Source organism: Mastigoproctus giganteus, chromosome 5 (assembly GCF_048544385.1).
Source record: "Mastigoproctus giganteus isolate SK-2022 chromosome 5, ASM4854438v1, whole genome shotgun sequence".
NCBI classification, from domain to species: domain Eukaryota; kingdom Metazoa; phylum Arthropoda; class Arachnida; order Uropygi; family Thelyphonidae; genus Mastigoproctus; species Mastigoproctus giganteus.
In genome coordinates this window covers 224,458,082-224,468,121 of record NC_143579.1, presented here as the reverse complement: position 1 = coordinate 224,468,121, position 10,040 = coordinate 224,458,082, and positions in this window count along the sequence as shown.

Genomic DNA, 10,040 nt, shown 5'->3' with positions numbered 1-10,040 from the left:
CAAATTTTCTTTTTTCTCATAACCATATCAGACGCTTTCCTTCGTGTTTCACATTTTACTCCCATCATTTTATTTTTGAGTTCTTAATATGTATGCAGTTGAGAATCTGTGTTCTAGAACTGTGTTAGTTGGCTCATTGAGGTCAGCAAATGAAGGGATAGGGCATCTCTTCTAGAATAAGTTTACAAAATATCCACAGTGAATTGTTGACAAGTTCGAGAAGGGCCACTCCTGGGGAAAGAGTTCGCGGCGGGTGAACCATATCAGGGTCCTCAATGGAAAAAAAACTTCAAAGTCAATAAAAGGGACCCGGTTAGTAGCCTAAACATTAATTCTTCATCGCCGGGTTCTTGAACCCTGCGATCGGCCTTGAGTCTGGAAAATCTCTCAGAAAATTGGCACTTAATTTAGTTACTACAGGGTGAGACATTTTTAAAAAACAGACGATTTAAAAAATGATTTCCTAGGTACCAGTTTGGTGAGCGGACTGTATTTCCCGACATATGTATCCACATGCCATTTTGTCACCATGGAACAGTGGAGTGATGTACAGCGTGCTTTCGCCGTCAAGCATTCAAGGAATTATTCGTGGAAGCTACTAAAAGTTTCATACCTATTAAGAAATATTGTTCAAGGTTTAGGCCTAAATGGCTATCAAATGAACTAGAGACTCGTGACAGAGAAGAAAAATGCATGGGATGCATATAAATTATCAAGCGACTCAGAAGCCTGTGGCAGATATAAGCTAGTCTGTAATCAGGTCACAAAGGAGGTTAGGCAGGCGAAGGCAGATTAGGAGAAATCTTTGGCAAAGGATGCTAAGAAAAATAGCAAGGATTTCTTTACTCATATAAACTCTAAAAGGAAGGGGATGAATCTGATTGGTCCACTTGATATCGATGGCTCGACTGTTGATGATTCTGCTCAGATAGCAAACAAACTGAATGAGTATTTTGCATCTACATTCACACATGAGGAGTTATTAAGATTTGAAAAATTGTAGCAGAGTGCTTAATGATTTTGTAATAACTGAGAGCAAAGTGGAGGAGAAATTGTTGAAGTTAAACATAAGAAAGGCACCTGGGGTGGATGGTATCTATCCAGTTATATTAAAGGAGGCGGCAAAGCAACTAAGCAAACCCTTAGCCATAATTATGAGAGTATCCTTGGACTTAGGGGAGGTCCCCACGGACTGGAGATGTGCAAATGTATCCCCAATTCACAAGGGGGGGGGGATCGAAGGGTGACACGAGTAATTACAGACCCGTTAGTTTAACTTCTGTTCCGGGTAAAATAATGGAGCCTCTGGTTAAAGATGCATTGCAGGATCATCTAGACAAGACTGCAGCAATAATTCAGATACAGCATGGGTTTGTTAAGGGAAAGTCTTGTTTGACAAATTTGATAGGATATTATGATGTGGTTACAAAGGAACTGGATGCATAAAATAATTTTGATATCATATATTTGGATTTCAGGAAAGCTTTTGACACTGTTGCCCATGGAAGACTATTGTACAAATTGGAGCAGAATGGTATTAAGGGTAAGTTGCTACAATGGATAAAGGGATGGTTGAGTGGGAGAAGACAGAGGATGGTAATCAATGGGTGCTGCTCTTCGTGGACTAATGTTATTAGTCCACAGGATTCGGTGTTGGGTCCACTGTTGTTTTGTATATTTATTAATGATATTGATGAAGGTATATCAGGCTTAATGTCGAAGTTTGCAAATGATACAAAGGTTCGCAGGGTTGTTAATGACAGTAATGGCAGTGTGCTACTGCAACAGGATCTAGATAATTTAGGCAAATGGGCTAAGAAGTGGCAACTGAAGTTTAACCTTGACAAATGCAAAGTACTGCATATGGGTAGAAGTAACCCCAGAGAAACGTACCAACTGTGGTACTACACTTAAGGTGGTAGAAAATGAAAAAGACCTGGGAGTAATTGTGCAGTCAGATATGAAGTTTTCTGAGCAATGCAGACAGGCTGCCAGGGCAGGTCATGGGGTTTTTTCAATGATATATAGGAATTTTGATAGCAGGGAAAAGGAGGTGATTGTCCCTGTGTATAAGGCAATGGTCAGGCCACGCCTTGAGTACTGCGTACAGGACTGGAAGCCTCATTTTAGGAAGGATGTATATTTGCTTGAGCGTGTATAGAGAAGGGCAACAAGATTGGTGAGGGGAATGAAGGGATCCTCTTACCAAGAGAGGCTTAAGTTCTGGAAATTGCAGTGGCTGGAGACTAGGCACCTGCACGGTGTGATCTGATTGAGGTGTATAAGGCCTCGAATGATTTGAGCACGCTGAATTCTGATGGGATCCTTCCACTTGTTCATATTGCGAACCTAAGGGGGCATAAATTCAAATTAAGAAAAGACAGATGCAGAATAGATGTGCGGAAATTTTCCTTTAGCCAGCGGGTGGTTAATTGCTGGAATAAACTTCCATCTGTCGTTGTGAAAATTATTATCATTATTATCATTAGCTATATGGTGCAAGGAAGCCTGAGGCTTTTGTTGCACCAACTGAAAAAAAAAAAAAAAATTCTTGAGTTACCCAGAGAGAGAGAGAGAGAGAGAGAGAGAGAGAGAGAGAGAGAGAGAGAGAGAGAGAGAGAGAGAGAGAGAGGGAATCGCCAAGAAAGAGAAGAATGATGATATCCAGCTCAGTACCCTGGGTGTGCCAAGCCCATACTCACCAGATATGAGCCCCCGGGGTTAAAGTTGATAGGTTAAATAAATTTAAGGAGGAACTGGACAGGCATTTGGAGGGAATGGTGTGATTTTTATTTATTTTTGTTTTTTGGCTGATGCTGCATAAGCTCATACACTTGCTTTCACATGCCACTACTACTACTACAAAAACAACAACAGTTACAAGACTGCTCGACGTTTATTTTGCGTTCACTTTAAGTTTGAGTCAAGATTCTTTAGTGACTGCTCATGACATAACATGGTTGTAGATGGGCATTGGACAGACTTCTCAGGTGATCGTCTTCCTGGTGGTAAAATGGCCAGAAACAACTAAACACACGCATTGTGTACCAACACGGAGTTGAACTAACGTTCTGGACCAACTGTACATAAGATACTATACAGATTTACTTGTCTACCTCGGCATTGTTTCTACCACGTTTTTCTCTACAGTGTAGTGTGTTTAGTGTCAAACGGCACAAGGGGTTCCCCCATCTCCATGTATCCAGATGCCCCTGGACTCTTTCAAAAAGACAGTACCCCCTTGTCAAAAGGCCCACATTGTGCAGGAATGGTTCGTGGTTCATCTCCAAGCATTTCGTGTGCTGCTCTGGCCAGCAAAATCCCTCAACATTAACCCCATCGAATATTTATGGAATGCAGTGGAACGTAGCATTCGCCACTTTCCACTTTACACACCAGTGCCTCCGTTGCTGAACTCTGGGACCTCCTTCTGTCCAACTGGTCTAGAATACCGTAGGACACTTTTGCCGTCTCGTGAAGCCGATTCCACTCTGGGAACAAGCAGTTATCATGGTGAAAGACGGCCCAACGTTCTATTAGGTAGGTGGTCATAATGTTTTGGCTCATGAGGGCATTCATTTTTGAAAACTAGGGCATCATAATTTTCTTCAAGGCATATTGCTATTTCTTTATTAATGACTGAGTATTTTACTTTATGATACAACAGTCTGATTACCATTAAATTCTCAATCAAATTTATACAATCACAAGTATTTTCAAATAAAATACTAAGTGTATTTTATATTAAGCTATTTATAAACTTGCAACTATTTTACAACACTGCTTTGAACCATGATAATTTCCCTTGCTGTAGCTCATGGATATCATTGTAAGATACAGTATTTGAATGCCAAAATTTTTTAGTTTACTGCACTGTTTTATGATTTCTGATGTCATCTACTTTTCTTTTTAAAACTTAGATACTTAATATTGTATATTTACTGTCTAGACCAACGGTTCCCAAACTGTGCGTCGCGGCACCCCAGTCAACTCACAGGGGCGCCATGGGATGTTTTAAATTTTCGAGGGAAACACGATGCTCGACATCTGTCACACACTGCGCGAATTACTAGCTCGAGGTAGTTCACAGTTTCAACATTACTTATTAATGCGGACCTCTGGTCTAGACTGTAAAAACTTCAGTTTGTAATTATTCTCTGGGTAAATACAGTAGTTTGTAATTATTTTCCAGATAAGCTTCTGGATTTTGTCCATTACCTTTTTTTTTTGCTGGTGCTCTTGGTTTAGGGTACGGAATTTGCTGGCATCCCCTAGTATAGCACTACCTCCAGCAAGTGGACTTTGCCCATTTCCGGGAAATCAGTGATAGTACAGGCCCTACTCCTTGGGCCAGGCATAGATGTTTCTTGTTTTGGGTGAATCCTAGACATGAGTCAATTTTTTTTTTTGGTAGTTATTGGTGCATCGGCTTCTGTGGCCATAGTGCACCTCCCAAGGTTTTTTTGCAGTACTTTGATCGAAGCCCGAGGCGGGATTCGAACCTACGACCTTTGGGTTGCCAGGCAGGTGCTTTATCCACCCGGCTAGCCAGGTCGGCACATGAGTCAAACGCTACTTCGAATTCCTGTGATGTTACAGTACTCTCTCATATTGGACTGAGTGTGTTGTTTACGTAAGTTATTGGTTATGTTGTTAGTGTTGTTTCAGGCTACTTCACCCCCAGGGAGTGGCCGACCTGGGTAGTCGCTTCCTGGTGCCTGTCCCTAGGCACATGGATCCGGGCCTTGTTCTACTATCTAGTGCTTCATCGCATCCATTGGAGATAGTGCAATACCAATGGATACACTGCATTCCATGGGCTGCCCAACCCACAGAGAGAGAGAGAGAGAGAGAGAGAGAGAGAGAATAGTATACAACTATAATAAAAAGTTAGTGCTAATGTACTGAAGGGAGTGCACTCAATTTGTTAACAAGTGACTCACTAAAGAATTTTATGCCCTCTGATCCCTCTCCAGTGCACATCTTTGTCTACACTGATGAACAGTATAAACGTTTTTCTTTTTTTTTTTTTGTTCTTATTTCGTGAATTCTTACAGACTTTTTGACACTTATTTTAAAAAATAAAAATATCAAAATTTAATGCGTGTACCATTTTTGAGAAATAGGAAAATAAAATTCATACACAGTCAGTTCCTGTTATAGTGCTTAGAGACTAGTCCCAAAGAGCACTATAACTGGGAAAGGGTTATAAGCACAATTGCCTCTGTTCAGGATATTTTTCATTTTTCTTCAATATTTTGGTGGATAACATTGACTTTTTCAATTTTTTGTTTAATTGCACTGTTTAATATGCAAGTCAAAAATCTACACGCAAGTGTTTTAAATGAGAGCACTATAAACTAAAAAATACATGGTACTTCATAGGATTGATTATGGAACAATACTGCATTCTTGTTAAAAGTGGGAGAACGCTATAAGCATGAGCGCTAAAACGAGTTTACTGTGCTATATATAAAATGCTGTATTACGCTGAAATTAACAAAATAACTATTTTACTGTTCTGTAGTAGATGGAACAGGATTTTCCTCACCTAAATTCAATACATCATTTAATGTATTGAATTTAGCAATTATTTAATTTGCTATTTGCTTATGGTGTACTAAACCCACTTTGGAATTGTTTTCAAGTCAAATAAGATTTAAAAACAATGGGAAAAAGTTCGTACAAAGATGTTTTTGATGCTGAATGGTAATGGACATTGCCAGTCCTAAAATTTGTGGGGCCTTGTTCAAGAATTACTTGCAGGCCCTGGGATCCTTATTTAAATAACGTCCTGTGTTCAATATCAAACGAAACATACACAGTGAGAATGTAGCATAACTCTACTTCTAGCAATTTTCAAGTTGACTCGTGCAAGCGCTCTTGGAGTGACAATAATGTGAGTAACTAGACATTAAGATGAGAGTAGTCTCGTTGATAGAAATGCAGAAAAGACTCAGACAATATTATTATTTAGACCATTTGAGCATGGGGCCCTATTCAACACAAACTGGTTAAACATGCTTGTGGCCAGCACCGGTTATGGAGCTAAAAAAAAAAATAAGAATAAGCACACCCTTAATATAAATGTACTTGTAAACATTTTAATAGGTATGTGTCTGCTTATTGTTATTTATTCTTTTATTATTTTTTACCCTTGAAAACTCCATTGTCATTTTTTAAAATTCAAATAGCTATAGCTCTGTAACTGTTCAGAATTGGATACATGTTTATATAAACTTCAATAACCTACTGATTCGATCCTGAGAGTATGGCCCACATGTTATAAAACACCTTGTACACTCCATAATGGCTATGTAGAGTCAGCTAAGAGGGTAAGATAGAAACTTATTACTAGATTATATAGTATCATCTATATTTGAACATGCAGTGTACACAACAGGGTACTTGCAGCAGACCGACCAGCTACAGCTGAGCACTATTTAACTACTTTTAAAGTCCACTCTCCCCCACACACACACTCCAATGAGTTTCATTTATAACCAATGTTTGGTGTATCTCTCATTAATGATGAACAATAATAATCTGCTAACACTGCTTCATTTCACTTTCAGTGAGAATGTTGGTGTATGCAGATCAATTGGGTCCAAAATTTTGGAGTGCCATTGTGGAGGAATTACATGTCATATGTTATATGGAAAGGGATACTTCAAAAAGTACTGGAAAAACGTATCCAGAAACTCTCAGTAAGATGAGTCAGTCACTGTCGAAAAATATTTTGTGGATTTCTTCTCTCCACTCATGCAAATTGTGTAGTTGATAATTCCATTATGCACAAAACTTGCTTCATCAACAAACAATATCTGACTTGCAAAAACTGGATTTTGAGCATGATGGGGCCAACAATTGCACAATACAATTTCAACAATAATTGAAAGGGGATATGATTGCTGTCACTGAAGAATGCATCTGTAGAGCAGTACCAGGTTGTCAGCTACTTGTCTGTGGATTTTCATTCTACCTCAAGATTTTTGTCTTTAATGTTCTTATGGTAGATACGTGGCTGTCCTTGGCAGCATTGATGTGTAATGAAATGCACTAGTTTTCCTCAAATGCTCACTGACTTATGTTACAGTATTAACACACATTTGCATCTTTGGCCACAAATGTTTGACAATTTGGCAATATTCTGTTAGAAAAATATTCTTTGTATAGTTGTCTTGCTTCAAGTGTGACCATATGTCAGTGCATATGCATACTCAATATTCAAAAATAAAGTTATGAAATTAAACAACATTGTCACTGATAAAATGAGCTCCAGTGAGTGACTAATATTTTATACGAAGATGTACTGGAATAAATAAATTTTCTGTTTAAACTCTGGGATAGCCACATAAGATCAGAGTAGTGTACAAAAGAGGGAGAATACAAGAACAGTGCAATGCAAATGTGCAAGGATTCTGGACTTGTAATGTTAAAAGTTTAACTTTTTTTTGAACATATTTTCATGTCAAAAAGCTGTGTAGATTCTGGATAGCTAAAAGGCAGTTGGCATGTTCAAGACCCTATGATACTTATTTCTGTATGTATATCCCTTCAATAACCTACATTTGAGACATAACTGTAACTTACAGTACCATAACCTAAGTTGTTTCTTTAAAAGAACAGTCTAAAGATGATTAAATCTGATAATTTTGATAACAGTTCAATTGTAATGTTCCCTTTACATGCACAAGATCCAAATTTCAAGTAAGGAAAAGCTAAGTTACACACTCCTATCTAATTGGATATATCTTCATCGCATAGCATACCTGATTTATCTACCTGGAAAGTACTGGGTTGGTGAATTTCCCAAGAATGGTTGTTATCTAGATTGATATTGACATTAAAAATATAGAAAAGCGCTTATTTCAATATCTGTGTTCAAATCATTTATTTCATACATTACTGTTATTATGTCTGTATTGTATGAGTTGTAAGCTGCCCAATTTCTCTTGGTTGGCAGTGATATTGTATGGTTGCAGGATAAATGATATTGTGTACATAGTGCAATATTATACAAAATATAAAATAATACTATAAAACAAATAAACAAATTCTTATATAATGTTATATCTCATAAGAATTGTTAAAATAGTACACAGACTCATTTAGTGATAAGTGTAGTCTTTTATTAAAAAAACCACTGTAGTTCGGAAATGTACAATGAGCCCCACATTTCAATATTACACACACCAACAGCACAAAATTTACACAAATTATATACAGTTATTATTATACACAACAATGTGGGTCTAATCCCTGATATTTTAAGAACATTTTAAAAATTCAAAATCATTCTCTGCATATTCATGCATACACTCACATCCCCATCCCACCCAAAACATACACACACACACATGGACACGTACATATATACATATATTTCCATTCATGCAGTGCTTCCAGTTTTAACCACAATATAAATATCTCGTACGCTGTTACAGTTGTAATGGTAATGATAAACATCCACACACACAAATAGTGGTTTAATCATTAAAGCTGCCATAAACATAAATAATCCTTGCATACTCCCATTCAAACTTCTGTAGTCAGAATAGCTGTCAGCAATATAGACAGCAAATGTGACCAAAAATCTTCAGTCTTTTCCTAAACTCTATATACATGACTGGCCTACGGTTCATAATCTGTCATCTTTGTTAATATCCAAGTAAAACTCAATATTATAAGCAAACTAGGAGATATAACTCATTTTACTATCAGGGATTTAACACAAAATGACTTGTGACAAGCTGGAAGACTACAACTTTTATAAAGAAGCAATCTTATTTTCTATATCACACAATAAAAACCATTTACAGTATAGTTTAAATACCAGGTACGGAGCAAACTTTCTGCTCTTCTTAAAGTACTCATATAAGATCGCTCAAAATGCATTTTTCATAAGTGTACATTAGAAGGAACTTAGTTATCTACAATACTGCATTTAGCAATATGTACATATGGTATAACTACCACTTACATTAAATACTTCAAATCATACTACTGCTAATATTTCATATTTTTACAATTTACTACCTACCTTAAATTTTTCAACTTAAAGTATTTGAAATGAAGTGAGAGTAGTCAATAAATCATTGTGCTGTTTATTTTTTTTTCCCACAGGAGAAATATCACAACTACATACTAAAAAAAAAAGCTCTTCATTAAAAGCAATATATTACGTGGAGATTATATTATTATTATATCATACACCTTATGCACATTTCTTAACAAATAATAATTCAGAAATTAAATAGTTGCTGAAAAATAAATAAATTTACACAGAATGATTCAGTAATTATTTTTAAAATATATTTCATTGAAAATTCAGACACACAAAAGCACATCCAAAACTGTGACAATCAAAGACAGTTCTTTTCTCTAGATAATTTGAGGCAAGATAAAAATTATGTGAGAGAAAAAGGAACTTCAAATTATACTGATTATGCCTACTTTTATCTACTTAATTTTCTTTAAATCAGCAAAGTTAAAAACTGTGCATTTCAAGCAAGATATTTCTGTAACATGAAATAATTCAGTAAAAAATCCTATCCTTAATAAGTGCTGTGAAATTAAAAACCTTAAGTACTTTCTGATTCCTATTAACATAATTCTTAATCCTTAATAATCCTATCTTAATCCTATCCTTAATAAGTGCTGTGAAATTAAAAACCTTAAGTACTTTCTGATTCCTATTAACATAATTACCTTTAATATGATCATAAATTATTTTAATACACATGTTTGTTAGAAACAAGATAACATACTAAAATGTTTAAATAGTAGACAAAGCAATCTTCCAAACAAGCTTTAAAGCATAAAAAAAAAAAAAAAAAAAAAAAATTAAATCAATTCAATTCATCACTCAGTAACCTATTAGCTAAAATGCAATAGCAGTGATTTATTTACATGTATTTGAACGTATAGGTATATTAACTTATAATTTTTTAAAGTAACTAAATTTTAAATGTAGTAGCTAAAATAATAATTATATATAATGTACATGCACACAGAAATTTGATTTTTTTTAAAGACAC